We start from the raw sequence: 10,677 nt of genomic DNA, 5'->3' as shown, positions 1-10,677 counted from the left end.
TGCACTTGGGGTGCCTGGGTGGCACAGTCGGTTAAGCGTCCCACTCTTGATCTTGGCTCAGGTCATGATCTCACGGTTCATGAGTTCAAGCCCCACATCGGGCTCTGCACTGATGGCATGGAGGCTGTTTGGGATTCTGCCTCTCCTTGTCTCTCTGCCCCTCCCCTGTTTGTGTGCACGTAGCATGCACGCACGCACTCTCTTTCTCTTTTTTTAAAAAAAAATTTTTTTAATAAAATAAAATGGACTTAGCCTTCAACTCAGGGACTCTGCCCCAGTGAATTTATTTTTCAGAAGTATTTTCACGAGTGTCCCAAGAGGCATGTTTACACGTTCATCAGTAAAGAAAAAATGAAATAAATGTGGATATTCCCACACGGTGGAAAACTATACAACACTTTTCAAAATAAAGCAGTCTTGACATGGGACATTTTTCAAAACGTGTTTTTAGGTGAAAAAGGCAAGTTAAAGAGTGATCTATATATAGTCTGGCCACAATTTTCTTATAAGAAAAACGTGTGTAATGTACACAGACTATTATACATAATACATTTCTCCTATAGGGGAGGAGAATGGGGTGGGGACAGTTATAGGAGAATTTTTAAGTTTACTCTATAATATTAATTTATTAAATGACAATACATACATATTACTTGTTTAATTCTTTACTTTAGAAGTTATTTATTAAATCAGTGGAGATGTTTTTAACCTTACCTAATAGCTTCCCCTCAAGCAGCTGGAATAATAGGACGTTTATTGCATGTACCTTACCTGCATTACTAATGGTACAACCAAAACCGCCACTGTCCTGGTGTGGCTCCACCCTCAGCCTGGTGGCAAGATGGCTGAAGTGTTTCCAGCCATCTCAGCTAATACAGCCACGTCCAGAAATGAGGTCATCTCCCCTACACTTCTTTTTTTTTTTTTTTTTTAAGTTTATTTATTTATTTTGAGAGAGAAGGTGCAAGCAGGGGAGGGGCAGAGAGAGAGGGAGACAAAGAGAATTCCAAGCAGGCTCCACACTGTCAGTGCGGAGCCCGATGCGGGGCTCCAACCCACCAACTGTGAGATCATGACCTCAGTCGAAATCAAGAGTGGGATGCTCAACCGACCGAGCCACCCACGTGGCTTCTTTTCCCATCTCACTGGCCGGAATTGGTTCCACACCCACCTGAAGCCATGACTGGCAAGCAGAGCTTGAGTATCAGAATGGGTGCAGATTAACCTTCAAGGGGCTTGAATTCGGGGGAGCCAATGTCAAGGACTTCCCAAAGAATATCAGACGCGTGTAAGGGCATTCTTACTTCAAGATGGTAAAAACACAACTTTTTACTAAGACAAAGTAACTTCTTGTCATGAAACATTTTTTTTAAATGTTTATTTTTAAGAAAGAGAGAGAGAAAGAGTGTGAGCAGGCAAGGGGCAGAGAGAGGAGACACAGAACCCGAAGCAGGCTCCAGGCTCTGAGCTGTCAGCACAGAGCCGAATGCGGGGCTCAAACCCATGAGCCGCGAGATCATGACCTAAGCTGAGGTCGGACACTTAACTGAGCCACCCAGGCGCCCCTTGTCATGAAACATTTTAAAGACAGTTAATTGCTTTATTGTGGACCATTTCAAACATATAATAAAGAATAATGTTCCTCAAAAAATTAAAAACAATCACCATATGATCTATCAATTTCACTTCTGGGTCTATACTAAAAGAATTAAAACCAGGGACTCAGACAAATATTTGCACACCTGTATTCACAGCAGCTAAAAGGTGGAAGCCACCCTTGTAGCCACTGACAGATGAGTGGATAAACAAAATGTGGTGTAAACATAAAGTGGGAAGATCATTCCGCCGTAAAAAGGAAGGAAATTCCGATTCATGCTATAACATTGATGAACCTTGAAGACTTTATGCTAAGTGAAATAAACCAGTCAGTCACAAAAGGACAAATACTGTCTGATTCCATTTATGTGAGGTTTCTGAAGTAGTCAAATTTATAGAGACAGAAAATAGAACAGTGGTCTTTGCTTGGGTTTGAAGGGAGGAGGGAATGGGACATTATTGCTTACCAGGTATGGAGTCTTAGTTTGGGAAGATGAAAAAAGGTCTAGAGAGGGAAGGTGGTGATGGTTGCACAACATGAATGCACTTAATGCTACTGAGTCGTACACTTGAAATTGTTGAAATCGTAAATTTTGCATTGTGTGTATTTTACGATAAAAAACAATGCAAAAGAACCCCACCTCAGTTGCAATCCCCCCAAAATAATAATATAATGAAGACCTATGCGACTACCACTCGGTTTATCTAATTTGAACAGGATCTTCTTTCTTCTCTTTTTATTATTTTTGTATGAAATGAAACATTACAATGGAGTCTTCTCCTTTAGCCATGTTGATACATGTGGCGGCTCTGGGTCACTTATCTTAACTGCTGCATTATCATTTATTGTATGCATATACCACGGTTTATTTATCCATGGACATTTGGTTGTTTCCAGTTTTCAATATTATACACAACGTTGCAATCAATTCTTGTGCTTTTCTCCTTGAGTGCGTGCAGAGACTTTCTCTAAGAGTAGATAGAGCTGGGTTTAAGGTACAAATATATTGAGCTTTCTTAGGAATTGCTCTAATTTCTCTAAACAAATTGCTCTCCAAAAGGGTCCATAGCAACTTATACTCTCAGCAGCAGTTACGAGAGTGCCCATTTTTCTACATCCTCTGTATGACCTGGCATTTATTGGGCCTTTTATATTTTGCCACTCTGATTGCAAGTAAAATATCTCGTTGTCATTTGATTTTGAATGGCCCTACCATTATGAAACATGGAGCCTTTTATTGCTGACTGCCTGAGCAGATACCACTCGTTGCTTCCTGTATTTGTTTTCTTCTCCTTTTTCAGTAAAAGAACACCTCAATTTCAACTGGCCCTTTGGCCATCCAAAATGAAGATTCTCTTTCCCAGCATCGCCACAGCTCTGTGTAGCTGCCTGATGACGGGACATGAGCAGAGATGGTTGTACGTACATTCAGGGAACGAGCAGAGATGGTTGTACATACGTTCAGGGAGCGTCAAAGGGAAGGACAGTTCCTTCTTTCCTTTTTTCTTTCCTCCTGGTTGGGATGCAGATATGGCTACAGCTGGAGCAGTCATCTTGGACAGGAAGTGAACTTGAGAACAGAGACCATGCCTGGCAGAGGACCAGGTTAGGGGTGTCGGGTGCCCAGCCAGTGAGGCGGCACACCAGCCTTGCCCTGCCCATGCACACGTGTGGATGATGGACCTCTGCGTTGCTTCAAAAACTGGATTTTCCTGGATTTTCCACCCCTTGCCAGAGAATCTAACTCTGACAATACTCTGGTCAATTTGGCCTCCTGCATGTAACCCAAGAGAGTGTGGGGAGGACAGTTGTGTGGGGGGAGGAGGGAGAGGGGGATAGTTCCAAAGATGCTGCCCATGATACGACCCCACCAGCTCCCCAGTGCTGGACTGTCTTAAATTTTGGATTTGACTCAAGTCACCTAACAACCTCGGTCCCCAAAAGAAGTCTTGATGAGAAGTAGGCTGTTCACGCGATGGGGTGTTTTCAGAATCTGAAGCCCATACAGTCTGTTCTGCTCACACTGCTGGGGACCATGCTCAGCAGGTGGCAGGCATGCAGAGGGGGCTCCACAGGAAGCCCTCACCCCAGTCCGCAGTGGGGCCGTGCTGGAGTCCGAAGTGACACACGGAGAATGAGAGGCCCATGGGAAATTTTTGTTTCTTCCATGAAACTTACATGTTGTTTTCATGGATATTGGGAACTGTGTAACTACATGTACTGTTGGCACCTTTGTGCTCAGGCGGCTCTAAAACACCGGGTGCCTGGGGGATTGTGAGCATCCTGGACTCTACGTCCTGCTTCTCTGTCGCCATCCCCACGCCCTGCCTCACCATTATGCTACCTGCCCATTTCTGATGTATAGTTTTGCTTGCCGTTGAAGTTGAGTCTGATATTTGCTAGGATGTCAGCAGGAGAAAAAAAGAGAATAAACACATCCTCTGTAAATAGCACTGGAATTTCCACATCCAAACCAGAGTTCCTTCCCCAAAGCCGTCCCCTTGGGGGACCGTGTTTATCATCTGATGCTACCCACGCCACCACCCTAGGGAGACCTGAGGACTCTTTGTCTATAAAGATAGCTTTTTTTTGAGGAAGGTGGGCTGTAGTTCATTCATTTGATAAACGTGTCCAGAGCTGCAGTGCTGCCCGGCTCCACCTCTGCAGCAGCCTTCATTGGAGGCTTGGACAGGAAGCTCTCAGGCAGGCAGGTATGCCAACCAGTCTCACCCTCCCAGGTGCCGCCAGACTGATTCATCCTGAGCCACTTCCTGGGGCGGGGCTGCTCGGCCCACAGCAGCCTGTCCCCACCTCCCAACGACCTGGCTTCAGAGAAGCCAAAGGGCTTTCCCTGACTCAGCCCCGTGTCGGCAAGGGGCGCTTGTGCCGAGGTTGTGGGGGGGGGGGGGGAAGCTGAGGGCCACGTCTGTCTCGCTCACCCCCACCATCTCAAGCGGCCACCGGATGCAATTCCTCCTCCACATTCTTAGACCACCTTAGCTATGTGGCCTCGAGCAAGTAACTTAGCCTCTCTGTGCTTTGATTTGCTCCCCTATGAATTGGGGACATACTAGTACCTACTCAGAGAGGTGTTGGGAGGGTAAAAGGAGAGAAGCACCGTGAAAGGTTCAGCACGGTGCCCGGCACACGTTAGCGGCACTGGGGCTGTGATGGTGCACCTGGGAAAGGTGGGTAGAAACTCATCTTCACAGCCCCCTCCCCTGCGACCTGGGCCCCGGGCGCGCCTAAGCCTTCTGAACTCAGCTCGTTGTGACAGCACTTAGCACTCCCCCTGGCACCAGGCCTGGTAAATAGCACTGTTGGAGAAGTTAGGCATTCCAAGGCCCCAGGGGAGACGCTGGGGTGGGCTCTGAAGGGGAAGGAGCTCACAGCAGCCGGGCCGTAGAAGGCAGGGTGTGATGTGGGTGCAGGGATGTGCGTGTAGTGCCTGCGTGTGGCAAGTTCTCTCCTCAGGTAGAAGGTAAACCCTGTACTCATCAGAGGTTGCACACCAAACAGCCCCCAGGGCTGCATTTGGCCTGTAGAAATGTTTTGCCCTTACAGTGCTTTTCTAAAAAGAGACATCTCCATAAGGAAATCACATGTACGAATCCAGATTTCGGATTTTCTAAAAGAATCAGAAGAGCTAGTAACACTGGACCCCCATCCCGTTGTGGCAAGGACCAGCTAAAGCCATGACTCATGACATGTATGCATTTCTAGCACATTCACCACCTCCTGGGCCCTGCGGGAGTTGACTTCCAAGAGGCTCTGGCATTAGACTGCAGTTGACCTCTGGCCCTGCCTCCCTGGGCAAGTCACACAAGCCCTCTAAGCCTTAGCTTTGTCATCTGTAAAAGGCATCTAAGACTAGTCCCTTCCTCACACCGTTGTGAGGGGGGATGGGATAATATATGTAGAGCACCTGACGCCTGGCACATAGCGTCAGTATTTTATACTTTCCAGCTATTGCTGCTGTTGCCTCTGGTCCCAGCTCATGATTTCAGGATCAAAACTGGCCTCCGTGGAGACTGGAAAGGACCTTCCTTAACTTGGACAGCTTGTTTTCTCCCCAGGTGAAACCGCTGCCAGCTGGAAATGACCACACTGGGGGGAAATTTTTAAAAATCCCCTCTGTTCCACCTACTGATCCCTTCCTCCCCACCCGCCCCATCCCTACAACTCTTGGCAACCTTTTACCTTCTTACGGTCTCCATAATTTTGCCTTTTCCAGAACATCATATGGTTGGAATCTGGTATGCAGCCTTTTCCGATGGGCTTCTTTTCACTGAGCGATATGCATTTCAGTTTCCTCCATGTCCTTTCACGGTTTGATAGCTCATTTCTTTTTATTGCTGACTAATATTCCATTGTCTGAATGTATCCATTTGCTTATCCACTCACCTACTGAGGGACATCTTGTTTGCTTCAAAATTTGGGCAGTTATGAATAAAGCTGCTGTAAACATCTGTGTCCCATCTTTCGTGTGGGCCTAAGTTTTCAAATCATTTTTGGGTAAATAGCTAGGAGCATAGGTCATATGGTAAGACTTCCTTACACATGACTTAGGAATTCTGCATAAATGAATATAGCTCATGGTTATAGCTTGTGTGCACTATAGTTCTGTTTTGTCTCCAAGGTTGTTTTAGTTTTGTAGAATAACCTGGGAAATTTTCACTGTTGTCCACACTCTGTAAAATTTTATATAAACTAGGAATTATATGTTCCTTAAAGATTTACAGAACTTGCCCTTTAAACAGTCTGGGCTCATGCCTGTATTTTAAGAGTGTATCTTTTTTTTTTTTTAATCTTTATTTTTATTTTTGAGAGAGACGGAGTGTGAGCAGGGAAGGGGCAGAAAGAGGGAGATACAGAATCCGAAGCAGGCCCCCGATGTGGGGCTCGAACTCAGGAACTGTGAGATCATGACCTGAACTGAAGTTGGACACCCAACTGACTGAGCCATCCAGGTGCACCTAAGGTTATATCTTTGACTCTCCTCTTTTTCCTTTGATCCCCCCCAACCTTTTTTTTTTTTTTTTTTTTTTTTTTTTGCCATCTTGATCTTTAGGTGTACAGTTCAGTAGTAAGTATACTCACTCATTGTTATGCAGCAGATCTCCAGAACTTTTTCATCATGCAAAGCTAAAATTCTACACCCATTAAACAGTAACTCTTCGTTTACTTCTCCCCCAGTCCCTGGAAACCACTGTTCTGTTTTTATAAACTACTTTAAATAACTTCATATGAGGGGAATCAGACAGTATGTCTTTTTGTGGTGTCACATACTATAATGTCAAGTTCATTCATGTTGCAGCCTGTGTCAAAACCTCCTTCCTGGGGCGCCTGGGTGGCTTCGTCAGTTGAGCGTGGGCTCTTGATTTTGGCTCAGGTCATGATCCCACGGTTGTGGGATCCATGCCCTAGATGGGCATGGAGCCTGCTTGAGATTCTCTTTCCCTCTGCTCCTCTCCCTTGTGTGCGCTCCCTTTCTCTTTCCTTCTTAAGGCTGAACAATATTCCATTGTATGTATACACCACATTTTGTTTATTCATCCGTCCACTGATAGACACTTAGATTGTTTCTACCTTTTGGTCATTGTGAATAATGCTACTGTGAACACAGGCATACAAATATCTCTTCAAAATCCTACTTCAATTTTCTTTTAATGTTTGAGAGGGGAGAGGCAGAGAGGGGGCGAGAGGATCTGAAGCGGGTTCTGTGCTGACAGCAGCAACCCCAGTGTGGGGCTTGAACTCATGAACTGTGAGATCATGACCTGAGCCAAAGTTGGACGCTTTGAGCCACCCAGGCACCCCCTACTTTCAATTCTTTTAAACATATAGACCCAGAAGGATTGCTGAGTCATATGGTAATTTTTAATATTTTGACTAATCGCCAAACTGTTTACAATAGCAGCTGCACCCTTTGACATTCCCAACAGGGCACAAGGCTTCCAGTTTATGCACATCCTAAGACTTGCTATTTTCTGTTTGACAGTAGCCATGATCAGTGATATCCCATTGTGGCTTTGATTTGTGGTTACCTAATGATTAGTGATATTCAGCATCTTTTTTCATAAGCTTGTTGGACATTTGTACATCATCTTTGGAGAAATTCACTTCCTTTGCTGAGTTTTTAATCCGGTTGGGTTTTTTTTTCTTCTTGGCTTGTAGTTCTTTGTATGTTCTGGATATTAACCCCTTATCAGATAACATGATTTGCAAACATTTTCCCCCATTCAGTGCCTTTCCACTTGGATTATTCCCTTTGCTGCACAGATGATTTTAAGTTTGATGCAGCCTCACTTATTTTTGCTTTGTTGTTTGAACTTTTAGTGTCATATGCAAAAAATGATTGCCAACCCCAAAGCCATGAAGCTTTTCTCATGTTTTCTTCTAGGAGTTTTATAGTTTTAGGTCTTTCATTTGGGGCTTTAATCCATTTTGGGCTTTAATCCAATTTTTGTGTTTGGTGTAAGGGTCCAACTTCATTCTTTTGCAAGAGGATATCCTATTTTCCCAACACCATTTCCTTTCCCTATTGCATGTTCTTGGCATTCAATGTTGAAGATCATTTGACCATATATGCAAGGGTTTACTTCTGGGCTCTTTATTCTTTCCTATAGATCTGTATGTTTGTCTTTATCTAGTACCACAAATTTCTGTGAAAAATTGAGGTATAATTGACATATAACAGTATATTAGTTTCAAGTGTATAACATGCAGTATTTGTATATATTGCAAAATGATCAATCACAATGTGTAGTTAACATCCAAACACTGTTTTGATTACTGTAGGTTTTGATATCAGGCCATGTGAGACCTTCCTTCAACTTTGTGGGTTTTTTTTAAGAGTTTTTCTTTTTAATGTTTATCTATTTTGAGAGAGCAAGCGAGTGAACACACAAGCAGGGGAGGGTCAGAGAGAGAGAATCCCAAGCAGGCTCCGTGTCATCAGTGCAGAGCCCCTTGGCAGGGCTTGAACTCAAACCTTGAGATCACAACCTGAGCTGAGATCAAGAGTCTGACGCTTAACCGACTGTGCCACCCAGACGTCCCAAGCATGTCTCATTTTTAACCCATCAAATCTATTCCTTTTTTGTGAAGTTTATTATTAATCCCTTCTACCATTTTTGGTAATTTTGTTATTTTACTAGCTTCTTAAATTATCTTCAGACTTTCTTGGCTAAATATTTTTTCTCTGGTCTTTGGCCCAAATCTCCCAAGTTTTGATATATAGCACTATTACTCATTTTGAAGTTGGCCCAAATGGTTTATTCCAAATTAGTTTAGTTCTTTAACCTAGGAGTTAAGAAGTGTATTTTAAACGTGTCTAAGATATATGTCTAAATAGATGTATTTCTAAGATACATTTTTGGCCTTTTCGAATTCTCTTCAGTGAAACCTCGTACATTCTATTCAACTGAACGTGTCCTGGAGGTCACAATGGGACTTTCAAAGTCGGGGCAGGGAAGGCTCCCAAACATCCCCCTTCTCCTCCAGGGCAGTCCACATGCTTTCCTCCTAGCCCCTGCTGTACAAGGGACCCACCAGGTGTTGAGACCCATCTTTTCAGGGCTACTTCCTATAAAAGGCCTCGGGTGAGACTTAGGTGTGGTGGGAGCTGGCCGTGTGATGGAACTCCTAACTGGAATTCCCACTGCCGACTTTGGCCTCTCTCCAGTTTCCCACTACTACCACAGCTTTGCCCAACTTGTGGGCAAGTCCTCTATAGCACTGCACCTGTCACTCCACTGCTTAAGGATGTGACAACTCCTTACTATCATCCTGGAAGCTGGACATATCAGGGCAAAGCTACTTTTAAATCAATTAGGGCACATGGCACGTGGCTCAGTTGGTTAAGCGATCAACTCTCGATCTCTGTTGAGGTCGTGATTTCACAGTTCCTGGGATCAAGCCCCGCGACGGGCTCAGCACTGACAGTGCAGACCCTGTTTGGGATTCTATCCCTCTACCTCGTACCTGCTTGCACTCTGAAAATAAACTTAAAAAAAATTTTTTTAAGTATTCCCCCAGCCCCCAACAGTTTTGCTAACTCACTAGGAGTCACTCACTGCCTCTGCACAGAACCTATCTTATCCAATTCTCACAATTTTAGGAGGGAGGTCTCACTTCTGTTACCTACATATCAGGAAACTGAGGTTTAAAAGATGAAGTCATTTGCCTAACTACGTAAAGCTAAAGATTTGGAATCTGGGAAACCTAATTCCAGAGTCCAGACCCTGAACTATTACACTTGGATGCCCAAGAAAACTTGAATTAATCTCAACCTAGCCAATTTCTTCCTTCAACTACCAAATGGAATACAGGGTTTAAGTTCCTGGTAAATATTTAGAGAAAAACAAGTTCTGTGATTGAAACCTAGAAGAAATGAGAAATTGTCTACAGGATATGGAGGAAATGACATTCAATAAAACTTCCACCCAGTTCTGAGCTTCCTGTAGGATCTGTCCTACAGTTCTCGTAGGTTCTTACAGTCAAGTACTCCTCAGATTCAAGGTTCTGTGGGCAATCAGGACAGTATTCCTACTTTACAGATGGTAACACAGAAGCCTAAAGGGTTAAGTTTGCCCAAGATTACACAACCTACACTCACCCTAGGCACCGGAAAATGGAGACCCCCTCGTGCCCTGCAGCCTCCTAGAAGTGAGCCTTAGTGACACCATGCTCCCGGCCTTCTCACTTGTGTTCATAGAGGAATTTACCGTCTGGAGCACCCAAATCACATCAGCTAGGCCCTTTAAAGTTAGCTAGATAAGACAGACTGTGAACACTGCTCCTCTGGGGTTCCTCTGCCCTTCTCCCCCCGAACCCCAACCTTCCCGAAAAAATCACTGTCAGGAGGGCAAATAGAACGACTACTGCCAAGGTCAATTTAGGAAACTTTTCTTTGGTCAGTAAGCTAGTGTGGGAGGATGTAATATTTAGTTCTTCAAGGGTCTTTTAATTTTAACACTACGATGTGGGATAGGCCAACAATTCCAGAAGGACTGCTTTCAGCTCAGAACAGAACCAGACGAAGATACAATTAAAACTGGCACAATGTGTATGATGAA

The sequence above is a fragment of the Lynx canadensis genome, chromosome A3 (assembly GCF_007474595.2).
Source record: "Lynx canadensis isolate LIC74 chromosome A3, mLynCan4.pri.v2, whole genome shotgun sequence".
Lineage (NCBI taxonomy): Eukaryota > Metazoa > Chordata > Mammalia > Carnivora > Felidae > Lynx > Lynx canadensis.
The sequence above is the reverse complement of the archived record's forward strand: the minus strand, read 5'-3'. Positions refer to the sequence as shown.